The sequence below is a fragment of the Balaenoptera ricei genome, chromosome 16 (assembly GCF_028023285.1).
Source record: "Balaenoptera ricei isolate mBalRic1 chromosome 16, mBalRic1.hap2, whole genome shotgun sequence".
In the NCBI taxonomy this organism is placed as follows: Eukaryota; Metazoa; Chordata; class Mammalia; order Artiodactyla; family Balaenopteridae; genus Balaenoptera; species Balaenoptera ricei.
The window spans coordinates 108,731,632-108,751,003 of record NC_082654.1 but is presented as its reverse complement, the minus strand read 5'-3'; the positions used below and the strand labels follow the sequence as shown (position 1 = coordinate 108,751,003).

General features: G+C 46.6%; 1 protein-coding gene across 4 annotated transcripts in view; it reads left to right on the top strand.

The window, feature by feature from the left end:
* Positions 1–19,372, top strand: part of SIPA1L2 (signal induced proliferation associated 1 like 2) — a 217,210-nt gene that overhangs the window by 15,106 nt on the left and 182,732 nt on the right. The window lies entirely within an intron of this gene.

The window sequence follows — 19,372 nt, the reverse complement described above, 5'->3', positions numbered from 1 at the left end:
ATGCCGAGGGTGGTGCGGGGCGGGGGAGTGGCCACCGTGCGTGGGCTCTGAGTTCTCTGTTCTCTAGTCACACCCCGCGGGCTTCCAAGGATGGGCAGAGTGATTCTCCTGGAACCAAACGTAGATGTTCCTTCCAGATGGTCAGACTAAGCGAGAGCGTTGCCTGTGTCGTTCCCCACTAACCAGTGAAAAGGGGGGAAGAAAAACTCCTGGCTGAAATAAATGACGCTTGACGTTTTTTTTAAGGACGGGGAGGCCGAGTGGTTTTTATTTCAGCAGGAGCATCCCGGCCTCTTGATCATCTGGAAGTTGCCTCGGTTTCCTCTTGCTGGCTGCTGTCTGCTCAGGAGACTGTGCAGAATGGGTTGCGCGGAGTTTGCTAATTTTTGCCAATAACTTCAGCGCGGAAGGATTCAGGGAACCTCCCGAGCGATGAGAGCACAGATGCCAAGGATAACTTGGAGCGGAGAGGAGCGCTCCTTGAGCCTTTCCCTTGATTTGGGGGCAGTAGCCGCGGCTGAGCAGCTGCAAATGGTGTGTTTGCAGTTCACACTGTGGGAAGTTTTGGGAGTGTTTTTACATCGTTTTGTTTGTAGTGAACAAAAGAGCCGTGTGGAGCTGAATCGGCTGATCACGTGTATATCAATTCCCAGGACTGTGTCTCTCTCTTAACTGAAATGTTAAACTTATCTGTGAGGGAGGAAAACTGGCCTGGTGATTGATTGGTGTCTGACTACGTCCTGCATTACACGCGTCTAAGGTGTGTGCACTTGGACTTTCCATTAACGGGTCAACATTCGCATTGGCCTTTGCCCTTATAACTCACTATTCCATCCACCCAAACCCTCTATCTTTTTCTGCCTGCGCTGTTGCACGAAGTATTTGGCAGCCCCTGCAGGGAGCGTGGGCCTGTATTTCATACATTAAGTTAGTTTGATTTGTTGGTGGAATGGTTTGAGAAGGGAGTGCTTCTGGAGGGGGGATGGTTTCTCAGGGGTCATGTCTTCATGGGGAATGGGGGAGGAGATGCCAAAGAAATTGCAAATATCCTAATAATCCTCACAGAAGTGGTTTTCACCCAGCACCTCCCACTTAGTGTCTCTTGTTATTATTGGACTCAGAATAAAGACCTGCTGGGCCCTGCCTTGAACCCCGGGGGCGATTCTTACGTTGTTGTGTCCAAAACCATCCCGGCGTCCTGTTGTTCAGATGCCGTGGATTGAAAAGGCACACAGCACCCGAAAGATCCTATCCTGCACTCCCTCAATCGAGATGAACTAGTTTGGTCCACATCAAGAATTTCTTCGCCATTATATCTTTTCTGTTCTTGAAATACAACTTCATTGGAGGTTTCCAGATCCTTCTATCTTTGTCTCTAAAGTAGTATCTCTATTTTGTTCACAGTTTTTAATCCTTGTTGTGTTCTTCTGAATGTTTATATTACAGGTCATTTCCAGAATTGTTGGGAGACAGTTCCATGTTTGATGCCTTTGGAGAATACGTAGAACCTTGTTGATACCTGGAGATAATCCCCTTGACAGCATAATAGGAGTGGATGATTGTTAGAGACCATCTATAACTTTGCTTTTTTTTTTTTTTTTTAATTTTTAGTTTTATTTTTGGCTGCACTGGGTCTCCGTTGCAGTGCGCGGGCTTCTCATTGCGGTGGCTTCTCTTGTTGTGGTGCGCGGGCTTCAGTAGTTGTGGCATACGAGCTCAGTAGTTGTGGCTCGCAGGCTCAGTAGTTGTGGCCCACCGGCTTAGTTGCTCTGCGGCGTGTGGGATCTTCCCGGACCAGGGCTCGAACCCATGTCCCCTGCATTGGCAGGTGGATTCTTAACCACTTTGCCACCAGAGAAGCCCTATAACTTTGCTTTTTAATTCTGGTCTGGGACTTCTGCAGCTTGACCATCAGCATACCTTTGAAAAAAAAGTCTAGTCTGAAGGGTCTTATAAAAATACCAATATTTTCAGTAATACCTTTCGGAATAGAGACATGGTTAAGTTCACTGAAAAAGTCCTCCTTAGTGTCCCGCTCATTCTGGGTGAGGAGCTGAAGGTCAGAGAGCATCTTGTTCTCTCTGTGTTTTGGGCCTTATTGTTATAGCACATACAGATTATTTTTAAACTCATTTTAGAAACCTAAGTCAAAGTTAACTGCCTGGACATAGGTGCTTCCCCCTATTGTAGTGCCTTTATTTATTTCATTCTGTGTATTCACTTTATTCTACTTTTATCAGACACCTGCCCTGGTGTTCTGCTGAGTTCAAGCTCATGGAGACGGGTGTTGAAGTTCCCTCCCCTCCCCACTGCATGCTGAGGGGGCCTGAGCCCTGAGCCAGTCCTGGGACCTGGGGTCCCGTCCATTTGCCAGGGTTGGTCCTTGTCAGTGTTACACGTGGAGTTGTGTTTGTGAGACTTGAAGGCAGATACCGGAGAGCTTATGAATATTTTATTGTTTATCAAGATCTCGTGGTAGAATTTCTTATATATTTCATTAAAAAAAAAGACTACAGAAATAAGCAAGGCTGTTTCCTTCCTGTTGTTTTCAGTAGTTCTTAGACAACCCAGAAGATGACACTCCTGTGAATGTAATCACAATACACATAGGAAGAAAGAAGGGCATTTAAAGAATTGTGCAGTTTATTCACTAAGACTGTGCATTGAGGAGATTAAAATAATGAGTCACAATTATACACATAACATTTTCTTGTTCTGCGACTATGACCAAACAAAAGTAATGCAAAAAGGAGCAGTTTCCCATGTTAAATGCTATTAATTCTGAACAAATACCACGTGTATCAGTATTTAAAGGTTGAAATGTAATGCTTGCTTCTTAATTTATCTAATCAGGGTCAGATTGATGACATGCCATTTGCAGGGGATAATATATAGCTAAATAATTTCTACGTTTTGTTTTAATAACACTGGTTGTAGAGAGACCCTCTCGTGGAGGACATACATTGATAGAAATGAAGAAGAGATTTTAAAGCACTTTAAGTAAGTTCAGTATATTCACTTTAAACTTGTTATATAAAAAGTAAGCAAATAATGTACTTCACAGTTTATCTTTTATCTTTGGTGGCCAGTTTATTCTGTAAAGTATAGTTCGTTTGTCTTTTGGTGAACAAAAGGCATTCTAGATTTTGTGCACTTTTGTGTCACAGTTGACAAGTAACTATAAGATATCACAGTCATAATACTCCTAATGGTCATGATTAGTCATGTGATTCACCCTACCGGTCTAACAGCTTCCAAACTGCTCTGCAGGTAGTTTGATGTGGGTGATTATCTTGAGTTAACTTTCAGAAAAATGAGGTTAAAATTGTGGAATACAAACCATTAGAAAAGAGGTCACTTTTTAAAATCAGCTTCCTCTTCTTTAAAATGGGGGATATGGAGTAGCGTTAGGTAATGTCTAACTTTATGAAGACTGGCCTATAGTGAGGAAGTAGCTAGGGGACAGGGAAGTGTTTGGAAGAGTTCTTTCATGCTGGGAATTGAAGATGGCGTAGAGGAAGGTCATATAGCCCCTCTGGCCAGGTTGGCCTGCCTGGCACTTGGTGGGTATTTCTGGCCCGCGTGTCTCTCTTACCTGGAGTGCTGGTCAACCCCCGACTGCGCACACAGGCCACCTCGTGTTTGTGATATGTGCAGGGAGATACGGGTATGTGGCAGATACAGAAAACCTTTATTAACTTGAGTCACCTGACAATACCAAAGTGCAAAGATAATTTTTTCAGTGAGAGGAGGACCGTATAATTGGCTGAGGTGTGGCGTTAAGAGGGTAGAAGAAGAGATAATATTGAAAGCAGGGCACAGGCCTGTGGATTCCAACACATTTATTTGTTTTCCATTATTTCAGAATCTTTTGTACCTGTTGCAGGTGGTCTGTCCTCTGCCCCAGTCTCTTGCTGGACATTTGCCCCCTTGTGTGAAGCTGTACCTAAGATTCTCTGTCCGTTCCCCTGCAAAGGTGAAAGGTGGGGACAGGTAACCCTATACCTGTGCTTGAAGACGTCAAACCAAGCTGCTCTTCCAGGGCACTGGGTCAAAGATTAATAGGCAGGAGGAAAGAAGGGACGGTGTAGGTTTCCTTGATGCTCTGTGCTCCGACCACTCCAGTCTGCTAGGCCGAGCTCTGTGCAGTCTTTAGTGAAGGAGAAGGTTAATAACTGTGTAGGGATTTGGGCTGAGGCATTTACCCATGACATAATCACAGTGCAAAAGATTTATATATAAAGATGCTCGTGCAGTAATAGTTATGCTGTGAGAAACTGGAAAAATACTGTCAGTGAGACATTAAATTATGGTTCTCCATACGATCAAGTAATTTAAATCAATTAAATAGCTTGTTTTATAAGGTCTCTTAATGACATGGGAAAATGTGCACAGAATATTAAATGAAAAAATTTTCTTGCTAGGCAGTATATATAATAGATCCGCATTTTACGTGGAAAATTAAACATGCATATGCATTAACAGAATAGGATACATTAAAAAATTTACGGTGGTTATTACTTGTGGTTGCTTTATGTCTAATGATCATATTCTCTTCTTTTTGCATTTGTTTTCCAGTTTTCTCTAAAATGAACATGTTAGTTTTGTAACAGGAAAAAAAACATGATATTAAAATATTTGATTAGGAAAGAGAAAAGCAGATACTGTATGCTAACACGTATATATGGAATCTAAAAAAAAAAAAAAAAGTTGGTACTGATGAACCTAGTGGCAGGGCAGGAATAAAGAAGTAGACATACGGGCTTCCCTGGTGGCGCAGTGGTTGAGAATCTGCCTGCCAATGCAGGGGACACGGGTTCGAGCCCTGGTCTGGGAAGATCCCACGTGCCGTGGAGCAGCTGGGCCCATGAGCCACAACTACTGAGCCTGCGCGTCTGGAGCCTGTGCTCCACAACAAGAGAGGCCGCGATAGTGAGAGGCCCGTGCACCGCAATGAAGAGTGGCCCCCGCTCGCCGCAACTAGAGAAAGCCCTCGCACAGAAACGAAGACCCAACACAGCCATAAATAAATAAATAAGTGAAAGCTTTATTAAAAAAAAGAAGTAGACATAGAGAATGGACTTGAGGACCCGGGGATGGGGGGGGGGGGATGGGGGGAAGTGAGAGTAGCATCGACATACATACACTTACGAATGTAAAATAGATAGCTAGTGGGAAGCAGCCGCATAGCACAGGGAGATCAGCTCGGTGCTTTGTGACCACCTAGAGGGGTGGGATAGGGAGGGTGGGAGGGAGGCTCAAGAGGGAGGGGATATGGGGATATATGTATGCATATGGCTGATTCACTTTGTTGTACAACAGAAACTAACACAGTATTGTGAAGCAATTATACTGCAACAAAGATCTATTTTAAAAAAAATTTGAATTATATGACGGGTATATGTATCCTTTAAAACTACTAGTCTGTTTCAATATAATTTCTTGGCTCTATATGTAAATTTGGATTTGTTTTATTTTACTATATAATCTTGCTTGATTTGTATTTTTGAGTTATAAAACAAGTTTTCAAGGCAAGTAATTAGCAAGCATTTATTAGGCACCTATTATGTCTAATAAATATATTTTTGGTAAATGTTGTTTACCATAAAAGCATTTATAATTTAAGTTTAATATCATGTAGGTAGATATCCTTTGAAAATTATTTGCTGATCTTGTATGTAAGAGTTTAAGGATTATATTTTTTTAACCTTTTGACTACCTTCTTTCATTTAAACTTGTTGCATAGGAAAAACACATACATATATGTATACTTTCAAGGCATTAAATTTATTTCAGGGAATTTACTTTTTACTATTAATAATGTAGTTTATTGGTAAGGCACTGAATGACTTGCGTTTGAATATATTATTTTATTTAATTCTCACAGCTGTCTTTCCTTAACAGTGGGGACATCTTTCTCAGTTGGTATTGAGAGTTAAGTTAAAGACTTTGGCATTTACTTTAAAAATACCATTAATACTCTTTGCTTATCTGTGAGAGCAGTGATACCTTGACTCAGATGACACCCGTGTCTTCTTAGCATTATAATTGCTGGCCCTTTGATACTATGCTTTTTGACATGTACATTACAAATAAAAATTAGTTAATTTGTAAGTTAAAAGGTCTCAAAAAAACAGTTCATTCTTCTTTCATGCCTGTTAGTGCTTCTATTAAAATTCTGAAACGGCTTATTAAATTAAGTGCAGTGTCAAAGGCTAATTGTCTCTCTGTGAATTAGTCTATGTGACTTATGAAAGCATGATTTAAGAAGTACGTTTGAATAGCAACTCCGAAGTCAGCTTTTAGTATCTATCAAATTGTGATGATCATAGATGAAGAGTATTATTAATAGATTATGAAGTCCATTCTCGTGCTGTTACAAAAGATGCCTCTAAAATACGTGCAGTGTTAGCGCCCTTGAACTTGTTTCACTTGCAAGCCTCCCACGTCTGAGGCACAGATGTATGGTCTGAATGCGCTTTGTCCCTAGCAGCCCTGCCCGACGGTCAGAAAGCTGTGAGGACAGCCAGTGCATATGTGTGATGTGTGTAGGAAGGGGTGGTGGATTGGTGGAGAATCAGAAATCCCATATTTAAAACAATTTTTTTTAGTTTTTGAAATTATATTTCACAAGTCAGCGTAATTTTAGTGGAATGAATGAGAGGTTTGGAGCCACCTTTAATCAGCCTGTCTCTTGAGCACCTACCGTGGTGGGTTTGGACACGCTGGCAACCCCGGGTTTGAGTCAGAGCTCACTACCACGTTGGTGAGTTGCAACTCGGTTTCCCCATCTCTAAATGTGATGGGACGTGATGCCTGTTGTGAAAGCTGGTTGTGAGATCTCTGAGGGTGCTTGTGGAAGGGCTTTGCTCAGCACCTGGCACACAGTGGGTACCCAGTGACCCCAAGTTACTCTTTCTCATCGGCCTTACTGAGCATTTAGTGTGAGCCGCGGGGCTCATATGCCGACACCCCAGAGCACAGGAGAGAATGCGCTGGTGAGGAAACAAATACCACTGCCTGACGGTTAAAGCCCAAACTCAAAGGAAACCAAGGTTCTCTTCGAGGATCTCTATTCCTCTCATGAGTGATCGTGAAAGTCAGAGGCAAAGTTGATTGGAAGAAACTTGTCTGGATTCTTACAGGGGAGTTTCCCTCAAGCTTAACAGCCTGCCGGAGTCCTCTGAAGAGGCTTAAACTGGGGTAAGGAAGGGCCTGCCTGCATTGTGTTCTTCTGCTGGCTGTAATTAATCCCCATGCGGAATCAAGTCAGTTTGCTTGAAGAGTACCATTCATCAGGTGTTAAAGAGTGAGTATGTAGGTGGCAGACGGGTGTAGGATGACAAGAGACTTTTTGTGGATTGAGTATCATGTCCATTCCTGTTAAGCGTCCTGGTCAGTTAACTTCCTGGGTGTCAAAGGATGTCTTTTTGCCAGATAACCCTTTTACTTAGTCAAAAATAGGTAAACTACCTAGTGTTCTGTTGGGGCTTAGAAAAAGAAATTATCTTGTTAAGAGTGGCGACGCAGTCTTGTAACTGGCGTTGGAGCGGGGCCTGAGGGCCCCAGGTGCATCTAAATGTCACTGTGACCTCCCCTGTCACCAAATGAGCGGTCAGCGCCCAGGACCTGCCTGCTCGCAGCACCCACCCGTGCTCCCACCCCTCTGGTACCTCCTGCCCGACACTCACTTCTTGTCTCCTGCCCTTCACCTGTCCTTCCGCCCACACTGTGCAGCTCCTGGTCTCGAGAGAATCCCCGGCTTGCCCTCAGGCCCGCCCTTCGTGCTTCCACTGCTTTGACCCCAATGAACACCCCACCCATTTCAACACCCCCATCTCCCTCCCCTTGGCTTCCTTGGCAGCCCTCTGTCCGCCTGGTTCTCTGGGTACCTCTGGTCATTTCCCCTCTGCTGTCGCTGGGCTCTCCTGCCCTCAATACCTTTGAAATGTTGGGGTTCCTTTGGTTTTCTCCCTCAGGGCGACCCTCCTAGTGGCCTCTCTCGCTACCTCTGTGATGGTGACCTCCGCTTCGTTACCTGTCTGACCTTTTTCTAGCCGCCTTCTTGCCATTTTCCTTGGATAGCCTTGATACCTCTCAAAGTAAATGCGTGCATCCTGGAGCTTTTATCTTCCCCACAAATCCCTGGTACACGGTCTCCTTCCTGGTACTGTAATATCAGGAGCAACCTAGCCTTCCCGGTAGACCAGGCTTGCCGTCCTCCTTAACTCAGTCCTCACAGCACTGTGTCTGTCCAGCTGGTCACCATCATCTTCCAGTTCTGCTGCAGAAACGCTTCTTGAGTATCTTTCATCTCCACTGCCCCTGCCTCGCTTCAGGACAAATCGTCCCTCTTAGAACTCTGAAATAGCTCTTTAGCCCCTGTGTCCGGTGTGGTACACACAGCCACATGTGGCCATTTACATTGAACTTAATTAAACCTGATAAATGAAGATTCAGTTGCTCAGACTCACGAGCCGCATGTCAGGCGTCGGGGAGCCGCCCGTGGCTGGTGGCCGCCGTATTGGAGAGCACGATGGGGCACTCCCATCCCCACAGATGGTTCTGCTGGACGTCACTGTACAGCTTATCTCCCTGCTGCCAGTCTTCTCACCGTCTCCATCTCATCCTTCGTATGGCCTCCAGCATTTTCTTCGCAGAAGCAGCGACCCAGTTATGCCACATCCCCTGCTTAAAAACTTCTGTTGGATGCTGGCATATGGTCTGTGCCCCTCAGCAGGGCACACAGGTCCTTCATTGCCCATTCCGCCTGCCCTCCAAGCTCGGAGACCCCTGCCCCTCTGAGCCACGCGTCTCCCCTTTTGCACCATTCCTCTCTGCTCGCAATGCCCCCTCCTCGTCTCCTTCAGAGAAAGCTCATCATCCGTCTCTGGTAGTGACGCTTCCCCGCTGCCTTGCAACCTGTGTTTGCTGCCCTGGCCTCCCCATCTGAGGGGTGTCTCTAGGGCACTGTCTTCCGATGTTTCTGTCTCTGTACCTTCTGAAATAATCTTTTATAAACTATGTACTCCCTCCCATGGGAGTACATATGTCTCTTACATTTTATGTAATGTAGTGTCAACTTACATTTTAAGTTGGCATCCGCCCTTTTTTTTTTTTTTTGTAAATCACAAGTTGAAATGATTTATTTTTGGGAAAAAGAAGTAGAAAATATTAAACATCTTACAGGATGCAAATAATATGAGGATTGACTTAGTTGGAATGAATCTTTGACAGTATGATTTGAAAGAATTTTCACATTTTGATTTTAACCACGTAGTTGAGAAATGTAAATAGTTCAAGTATATTTGTTATCTGTGGTGTATCTCTAGCTTGGCTTGAACGTTTTGGCCTTTTGGGAAAAAATTCCAGGTATATTTAAGAGAATTCATATCCTTAACCTACGTTTCTTCTTCTTCTTCTTTCTTTTCCCCCTGAATCCAGGACATCCCCAAACGGGCCAGCTTTTACCCCTAACAGAAATATGTTTAAGACACATAAAATGAAGAATCTCTCTGAGTTCAAGGGGCCATGATTAATCATTAAAGGATACTTCCCTGATAATCATCATTTTGAATTACCCCCTTTGTTTGGTGTCCCAGAGCTTTCTGAACTTTGAAACAATGCACCCAGGTAAGCTTTCAGCGAGAGAGGGGCTGCTGGGAAGATAGGAGTGTCCTTGCGTTTTTCAGGAAAAGCGCAAGGGCAAGGTGGGGATCCGGAAATTGATTCTGTAAATTACCCTTAAAAAGACTCCTTGAACTTTTGCACATGGGCCCCTGGGAGTCTTTGGGGCCCACGGGGCTGCCTGCCTTGGTTGGAGGCTGCAGCTGTGGGACGCGTTGGTCCCCATCATGCCTGGCCTGGCGTTCAGATGTGGCTGAATGAATGCGTAGGTCTGTCTCCCGTTGTAACTGGCTGCAGCCTCCCCTGGGGTTCACTGCTTTCCTTAGAGGGGTGGCCGGGGACCACTGCTGCAGCCTTCTCTCTCCCTGTGGATTTGTCTCGGCCGCCGCCGGCCACAGGAGGCAAGGTTCCTTGCCTTATGCTTGGGGAGGAGTGGAAGTATTTTTTTTTTTTTTGGAAGTATTTTTGTCGTGAAAAACAACTGTGTTTATAGAGGCCTGCGTGATTTTGTGGAGCATTACATAACCAGTCTGAGCGGCCGGGGAAGAGGATCGCCGTCCCTCGTGCTGGCTGCGGGGCCGCAGTGTGTCCTGAGACTTCCTTCCGTTCCTTCCTGGAGGGGCTGCGTTCCTCCTGCTCTGGAACCAGGAGCCCTGGATCAACCTCTCCTTGCTGCTTGGCCTGCTCAGAGGTGGACCGGGCCGTGCCTTCCAGCAGACACTCTCTTTAACATGTCATCTCTTTTAGGAGATTATATAAACAGACACCCCCAGGCGAAAAAAAAAAAAAGAAAGAAAAAGAAAAAGCCGGTTTCAGGCAGCAAGGGTTTGTTGCTGTCATCCTAGCAACTCATCCTGTCATGCCTTCACACTCGGCTCCAGCTTCACAGGGAGTCAGGAGTGTGCCCCGGTGAGGCCGTCTTGCCCTTCCAAGCTTGAAGTAACCAGAATAAGTTAGAAATGCTTGATTGGAAGTAAAAGGGCGTGTTGATTTTGGCCCTAACTTATTAGGGAGGGTAAAGTTGATTTTATGCTTTTTGTTTTCAGAATCTGTTTTCTAATTCTGCTTAATAGAGCACCGCCCAGATAGGCAAAGAAATGTTGGCTGTTTTGGGGGAGGGGAGGGATAACTGTCACCAACACTGTCCCTTCATTTGAAAACTCAAAGTGTCTGTCGTGCTTATAGCTCCTTCCAGAGCTGAGCTTAAAGTTCTCAAGCGTCCCTGGCAAGCACCCAGCAAAGGCCAAGTCTTGCTTTCAGAGCCTGTTCAGGCCAAGGGAAGGCGATAAACTCTGACCTGGATTATTGCCCGTGGTTCTGGCAAGAGCCCTGCACATACGCAAGCAAAGCCCAAGTGTTTGCTTTCTAATCGCTAGTACAGTTTGTTGCTAAAGTTTTTATCTGGTAAGTCTTAACACACCTTCAGGAAGGTGCTTCTTAATCTTGGACAGGAGATGCCAAGGTAGAGACGGGATTAATGCGTGGTTTGGGGAGTACATTTGTTTTTTTTTTTTCATTGTTTGTTTTTGGTTTTGGCCACGCAGCATGCGGGATCTTAGTTCCCCGACCAGGGAGCGAACCCGTGCCCCCTGCAGTGGAAGGGCAGAGTCTTAAGCACTCGACCACCAGGGAAGTCCCTGGGGAGTACTTTGGAGCAATGCATTTCTGCAGAGCCTGCTGAGATTGTGCTGTGGCCTCTAGCCTTGCAGTGTGTGGTGACAGTCATTTTCGTGGGACGCGCAGGCCTTGCACCAAGCTATTTACTTGGCTCTGCTGGGTGCTCCAGCAGGGCGTCCGGGAGGGGGACTGTCTCAGAGCCCAAAGCGGGCATTGCAGCCACCCTCGCTAAACTCTCAGAAGCCATCACGGCTGCGTCCTGCCAGCGAGTCACTCAGGGTGGGCACCCAAGGGCGCACACCGTGGATTGTGGGTTTCCCCAGAATTGGTAACGCGTTGTGAACTGGTCACGTACAGAAAGTCATGCAATTTCCTGCGACAGGTAAAAATTTGCCCTTGGCCAGAATTCTTCCTGGCAAGGCTTCGCTGAAAAGCTGCCTGCCATTCTCTTGTCCTGAATCCTCTTGCCAAGTGGTGCAGTTACTGGGAGAAACAAGGTGTCGGCAGACAGCCATTGGATGAGGTCCACCGGGAAACTCGGTGCTTACTGGCTTGGGCAGAGTGGGTAGCTTTGCAGCAGCTGCTGTGTTCCAGATGACCAGCAGCAGCTCCGTGGTTTATTTTAAAAAGAATGGATATGTAATCCACATCTGGGACCCCCACCCCCATTCTGTCGTGGTCCAGGTATTAAAGCCTGTGACCCGGTGCTGTTTGCCCAGTGGGTACCCCTTATTTGCTCAGGGAAGGGATGTTACTGGATCTAATGGATTTCAGGTCATCCAGGAAATTGCTCAGTCAGCAATTGTTGAATTAAATTTAAATGAACAGGCCAAAAATCTCATGGTTTGGAAACGTTTTATTCGGGGCAGGGGGTATCACGTAATTCAGGGACCAGCTTCGAGCCAGAGAATAAGCTTGTTTCACGGAAGGCATCTCAGTGACTGCCTTCATCCCATGAGGCCAGGGACGGTTTCAGAGTTGAGGTGCTTCTGAGGCCTGATTGTCTTGGTTCATCTCTGAGTCTGGCTCACCAGTCTCTAATGCCTTCTGGATGAATCAAAGGGCAACAGGCGCCTTTGAGTTAGGCACAAGCTGTCTTTTAAAGGAACACTGACCAAACAGAGCAAGTTTGTCTTGGAGAGCCAGGTAAGAACAACTAAGAGCTCAGGGTGGGACTTCCCTGGTGGTCCAGTGGTTAAGAGTCTGTGCTTCTAATAATGCAGGGAGCGTGGGTTTGATCCCTGGTGAGGGAACTAAGATCCCACATGCGGCACGGCCGAAAGATTAAAAATAAATAAATAAAAGAGCTCAGGGCCAGGCCTGAGGATGAAGACATAGTGATTAGCAAGCCCTGTCAGTTTCAGGACCGGCTGCATTGCCCATGCCGCTGTGTCTGGCTTTCAGAAAATGGAGGTGTGAAGATCTTCCTGCAGAGAACAGATTTTAAAATGAGGTGTTTATTTGCATTGCAGAAGGGTTCTTTCAGATGCCTCAGACTCATCCTGTCCAAAAGGAATTCAGTTTGGCTCTACTCTGAAATTTCTAAAGTCTTCACTGTTAACTGCAAGGCCAAGAGCTGCCTCTCTTGCCTGGATCATTTACAGCAGTGGCCTGAGTTGATTCTTCCGACTCCCAGATCAAATCTTGAAGTCCAGACCCCTAAGTGCCACCGCAGAGGCTGTCGTCGCCTGGCCTCTGCTGGATCCACCATCCGTACCTGCACCTTCCCACCCAGACCCTTCGTCCTGTAGCGCTTCTTCCTGGGGACGGCCACCTCTGCCCCGTGCTCTCCTCCCAGCCCTTTCCACTCGGTGCTTGATTGGGCAGCTCTGCTCATCCTTCAGTTCTCCACGGAGACACCAGTGAAATGAATTCCAAACTTACACCGCCACTGCAGCATAGTTTGCTAAAAGCGTTCTCACTGCTGCGATCACTTTCCTGACCTGCTTGCTGGTTCTGGACCCAGCTCTGCCCTCCCCAGGCATTCTCATCTTCTCCACCTGGCACATAACTACAACTCACTGTGTCTGCCTGGGGCTCACCTCTCTTCCCGGGTGGGCCACACGCTCTGGGGCCAGAGACCAAGGGACCGCCTTACTGACCACTAGAGCCTCGGTTTCCAGCACGGTTCCGAGACGTAACAGGTAGTCAGCAAAGCTTTGTGGAACGAATGAGGGTATAAGGCTTTCTTTTAAATTGCAAGCGTTTCTAGTGTATTTTAATAGCTACCTTTCAATTAAACCAACCGTGATGCAAATTCAGGTATCCTGATTGGGGGCGGTGTGTGTGCTTATAGATACCACATTTTAATTTTAGCTGCGTTCAAAAACTCAAGAATATTAGATGGCACTGTCCTTTTGGGAAATGAAATTGATGCTGACACCCATTCACAGATGTCGGGGTCTCAGGCAGGCCCAATAAGTAGTGCCCTCTTTTCCTGCCCAGGCTTTGACAGAGTTGGAAACTATATAAACGAAGTAAAAGTAGAGGCCAGAATGCTCATCTGTTATCGGTAGAGGTTAAGTTGGAGGGCTCAGCTTGGGGTGAAGACCAAATGCTGACAGAGTCTCAGGGTTAGGCTGTGTCTCCACCCAGGCCCGGGCAGCATGGGGCCCACCTGGGGGCCTGGGTCTTGGGGAGCCGCTGTCCCATCAGGCCAGCCCCTCCTCCGCCTTGGGAGCGAAAGAGTTCCGGAGTTAACTAATCAAGCCCCAGCCAGGAAGACATGGGAAGAAGCCCTCCTTCCCTCTCGTGATTGTTTTAATATCCAGAATGCTCAGGTTATGTTTCTCCAAATAGGTAAACCGTGGGGCAGTTTTCCTGGAGCCCCGTGAATGTTGGAAAACTCTTGCCATGAATGCTCTTTAGGTTTGGTGCTATCTGATGAGGGAAGATGAGTGAGTGAGAGACAGACAGATTGAGACAGAGAGAAGTGAACTCGGAATGCTACGCTGTGTTCCAGGGTTGCCTGAATTGAACGCGAGTAGCTCTACTTCCAGACTCGCCCCTTGACTTGCTGGAGTCTGGTTTTCTACCCCAGCTTCCTCTGTGTCTAGCCACCATCCTCATCCCCATTCCCAGCTTAACTTTTCTTTATAAAGGTAGTATTCTGAAAGCATCATTAGGGAATCAGAGCAGTTTTGAAAACAGCGAGGGAGATCACTCACTTCTTTCCCAACCAGTGGGCCTTGCAGGTGATGGAACTTGCCAGCCCCGATGGGGGGCAGCGTTAATGTTTACACTGACTCAGTCAGCGTTTAGGATTTGTGGATCCATTCGTAATGAAACTAGGATTTTTCCTTTGAAATTTTTAAAAGAATAAAACTCAAATTTCAAATGTCTCTAAAAATCAGATGTTCCTTTTTTTTTTTTTTTTTTGAGAGCATATTAATTGGGGGAGAAAAAAAGGTCATTGCTGCACAGACTCTAATCCTAAGGATGGAAATATATATATGAACATAGTTCCTCCCCCCCGTCCCCCATTGAGAAGTTACTTTAGACCGTTGGTATGAAAGTCAGGATTCTGAAAACCCTTATTGCGGGGGAAGCCCAATAGATGTTTCTGCAGCCCTCAAGCCCAGTTTGAGCTGGAGAGAATGAGATTAGTTAGCTTGCAGGGAGAGAGTGTCCATGCCCCTGGCCCTCTCTCCTTTGTGAGGAAGGTGACAGCTGAAAAGAGCCAGGACCCGCCCAGTGACAGCAGTGACAGTTGAGCACAAAGGGTGGTGTACTCCCGATGACCTCTGCCTGTCCTTGGTCCCTGCTCCTGCATCGACGAGTGGGGAAGGATGGAGTGGAGGGCGGTTGTCTTGGGTTGAAACTTTTCGCTAGATCTTCAGTTGTGCTTAGGGGACCCAGACTTCGACATTTTCCTCTTAGATGCTTTAATGTTCTTAGCCAGTTGATGAGAGTAAGGCCTTCACTGCCCCAAGGATGTGCTCTCTGGAAATTAAATGCGCCGGGGTAGTATCCTTTGTATGAATGAAAGGGAGAGCTGCCAGGAGTGACCCCGAGACCCAGCTCGACCCCCCCCCCACCCCCCCGCCGGTCAACCAGTGATTTCCGCCAGCAGGTGGATTTATACGAAGTGAGAGGGCAGCTGAAAGGCGGTCACTGAGGTGTGATGCAGCAGAGGACAGTGTAAGTGCCCAGCAGGAACCAGCTGTTCTCAGGTCAGAATCAGGGCTTTGCTAGTGTTTCTTTAGTCTGATCGAACTCGGCTGCACATTGGAATCATGGGTGGGATGTTCGGGCCCCAACCCGGAGATTCGGATTGAATTGGGTGGGCCCCATGCCGCATCACGATCGCGGCCCTTCCGCTCTGAGCCTTTCGGCTCACGACTACTCTTCCTGACTTCCGGACTTGATGTTTTTCAGCAGTGAAACGGTATTAGGTAATTTCAGGAGAGATTCTGACTAGATCTAAGAGAGAGCTTAGTAAACTGAGGAGACTCGGGCCATTTAGGGTTGTCGGCCTGGGAGAAACTTTGGTGAGAACATTGGAGCTACCGACGCTCCTGAAAGCTCCAGGGGGATACAGCGGGCTGAGTGTCCGCGGGTTCTGTGGATACGGAGGACCAGCCGTGAAGGCCTTGAGCATCCGTGGATTTAGGTATCCTTGCAGGGGGGCCACGGTCCTGGAACCGGTACCCCAATGACTAGTTAGAACAGGGCTGGGGACGGGAGAATTGGACTCCGCACCCTTTGGTGCTGGTCCATGACGGTTCTCCCAGGAGGAGAATGAGCATGGAACTTTTGGGAAGAACAGTTAGTTCTATCACACAGTCTCTCCAGACAGAGCTGTTGGGATGTGTGGCCAGGAGCACAGAATGGAGTTACGGTAGGGATCCCTGCCCTGGTCCTCGGGGTGTTGGCTGTGTCTCCCCTGATGTTTCATCTTGGACACCAGACCCCCGGACTCAGCTTCTTTGTTTTCATCCTCTTCCCAGCACCAACTACTCATTTGTATTCATTCACTTTCCCCTCCCCATAGCCTGCTTCGTGGGCCTTCGCCACTTTGGGACTCTAGCTACGTTTTCCTTTTCCCTCTCCTCTGGTTCACGTTTTATACCCACTGTTTGTGTAGTTATGTGGACGTCGTGGGAGGGGATGATGGAGTGAGGTGGTGAAGACCAGAGGGGAGCGGGCCTTGAGAAGTAATGGAACTGGGACCAGCCCCGCGGTTGATGGGAGGTAGGAGCTAGAGGGTCAGAGGTCCCACCCTTGAGCAGGAGGTCAGGGCAGCAGCTGAGCGGGGCTGGCAGAGGGGCCTGAGCTCGCCCGTGTGGGCTGGCACTGACCATTCACAGGAGCTGGACGTGCCTCTCCAGGCAGGGTCTCTGCCCTTGATGTGTCCACAGAGAAGAGACACCCCTTAGGTCAGGTGGTCCAGATGCTTGCTTGCTAAAGGTCAGCTTTTCTAAAGCTCATCATTCTAGCTCTGCGAATATTGCTTATTTCACAAGAGGATATTTTTTTTAAAAAATGGAATGTCTTTATGTTGTTCTCTGTTTGGCTGAGAATTTCTGTCTTTTCCTTTTATTTAGACAACTTGTTGGAAAACTCTTGCCACTCTGGTAACTTTCAAGATGCCTAGCAACGTTTTATAGATAGTTTGGAACGTTTCTCTCTGATCAGTTTAGTGAAACCATAATAAATCGTTTTATGAAAAGCACCCTAGAGACAGTAAATCTTTCCAAAGAGTTATTTCAGAATTCCTTAGTTTACAGAGCTACTTTTTTAAAAAATGGAATGTAGTCTGTGGGTCAGGCCTTAGAAGGAACACCCCTAGTTAATGTCCCGCTGATGCTCAGGATATCTGGAAAGGTTAGCTGATGTTTTTAGCCACAGGCTGAATGCACGCAGACTGGCCCAGGCCACAGCGAGGACCCCATGAACACGCCCCATCATTAGTGCTCCTGTTAAGCAAATGGATATTTCTTGACCGTCAAGAGGGGAGTTTGGGGGCTTCCCTGGTGGCGCAGCGGTTAAGAATCCCCCTGCCAGTGCAGGGGACATGGGTTCAAGTCCTGGTCTGGGAAGATCCCACATGCCACAGAGCAACTAAGCCTGTGCACCACAACTACTGAGCCTGCGAGCCACAACTCCTGAGCCCACGTGCCACAGCTACTGAAGCCCGTGCGCCTAGAGCCCGTGCTCTGCAACAAGAGAAGCCACCGCAATGAGAAGCCCGCACACTGCAACAAAGAGTAGCCCCCGCTCGCTGCAACTATAGAGAAACCCTGCGCGCAGCAACAAAGACCCAACACAGCCAAAAATAAATAAATAAATAAATAAATTTATTTTAAAAAAAAAAGAGGGGAGTTTGATCAGATAACTCAGTGTAACATTTTAAAGACGTCTTTGTGAGAGAGTAGAATATTGGATTTTGAACTTTTTAGAAAACCATCTCCTTATTTTTCTTAAACGCGTTGTTTTTGTGTTTGTTATAAGCGTGTGAGATGGAATGTGATAGTTTATGCAGCCCCAGAGAAGACACGTCTTCAGAGTCATTTTGGAGCTGGCATCTGAGTTTCCTTAGTCATTTGGATTTATTTACTTGCGTTAAGTTCAGCCCTAGGGTTGGGCCTCTTAAAACAGAGACTCTTGAGGTTAAGAATTACAAGGAACTGATTTTCTTCGTTACTTGCAACTAACTTTGTCTCCTCTTCTCTTTTTCTAAGTTGTACAACAGAAAAGTCTGAAATACAGGATTTAAGGAGAGAACGGCATTTTCACTTCAGTTTTTTTTTCTTTTCCTCTGAACACATGGAAAGGATAAGCTGAAGTCTGAAATATTAGTGCTCATTTTTATTTTATATAAGAAATTAGTCCTGTTGCTAGTTTCCTAAGGTTCTTTAAGGAATGGTTGGAAAGGTTCTGAAAAAGAACTTTTTTTTTCTAAATTCTAGAAGGCTTATCAGTTGACCAAGCTTTTGGTCAACAATAAACATTCCTTTCTTTGATGATTCACAAAGTTTTTCTTAGTCTTCCGATGCCTTAGGGCCAGGAGTGTACTGACAGCATGATAAATCAGCTTTTGTTTTATTTTCATGTATGAACCAGAAGCTATTTTGATTTAAGACCAGCAGTCTTAATTTATAATAGAATATGATTTTTTTTTTTTAGATGTGAGCATTTTAGGTGGCCACAATTGTTTTGGAAAACAAGTGGCAGGTGGTCCCATTCAGCTTTACCAGTTTAGATGTGTTTACCTCCCGAGATGGAGTGAAAGTAATTGTATCTGGCAGAGAGCAGAGTCAAATTGCCTTCACTGCTAATTATTCACTGACTTCCATCTACGCAGCTTCCCATTTTAATTCAGACAGTAAGTGTCTGCAAATGTCTGTGCTAAATATTCTCTCGCTATCAGACAGCCGCTAAGAGCGTGTGTGCGCGTCTGTGTCTAAGAATTGATCATTTCACTTCTTTCCCTTCTCTTTTCTCTGGTGGTTTATTTTCGGTAGTTAAGTTAGTGGAAACAGATAATTCCGTCATCTTTCCCCCCGATTCTGGTGACCCCTTTCCAGCACTGATGAGTGGGAAAGGGCTCAGTGCGCTGAATCAGGAGGACAGTCCCTCTAGAAGCACCCGGGGGAGTGGCCCTTCCTGGTGGGCGGGGCTTAGAGGTCTCTGGCTGTTACCCTTGCAACTGTGGTTATTTTCTTAACAGTTTTACTTAGCATATTCTAGTAAATTAAATTCTCACATGACTTTGGAGTAAGGGTCAGTTGCTTTTGTAACCAGAGCCCATCAATCGTTTAAGGAGAAATAACCTCCATTCACTGACTGCCCGGTGAGCTTGGAGTTTTTTGTCACAAGGGCCCTGAAACATTTGCCCCTCTCATGTCTATCAGGGACCGTGTCTTTCTGACTTTCTTAGACTCTGTCCTGTCGTGGCCTCGCTGGGGAGGCTAGAGGGCTGAGAGGAAGCCACGCTAGTGTATAAATTGCACTGAGAGGACTTGATGCCAGAAGGCAGAAGCGCTAGGCAACCAAGCAGGGCCAGGTTAGAGGTTAAGCCCGGGTCTGCCTGAAGACCCAGCTGGAGGCGGCCGCATCCCTGCGCCCCGATGAGGGGTAGCTGGCCTGGGAAGGCCTCTGTGGCAGGTCCCCGGGCTCCCTGCGG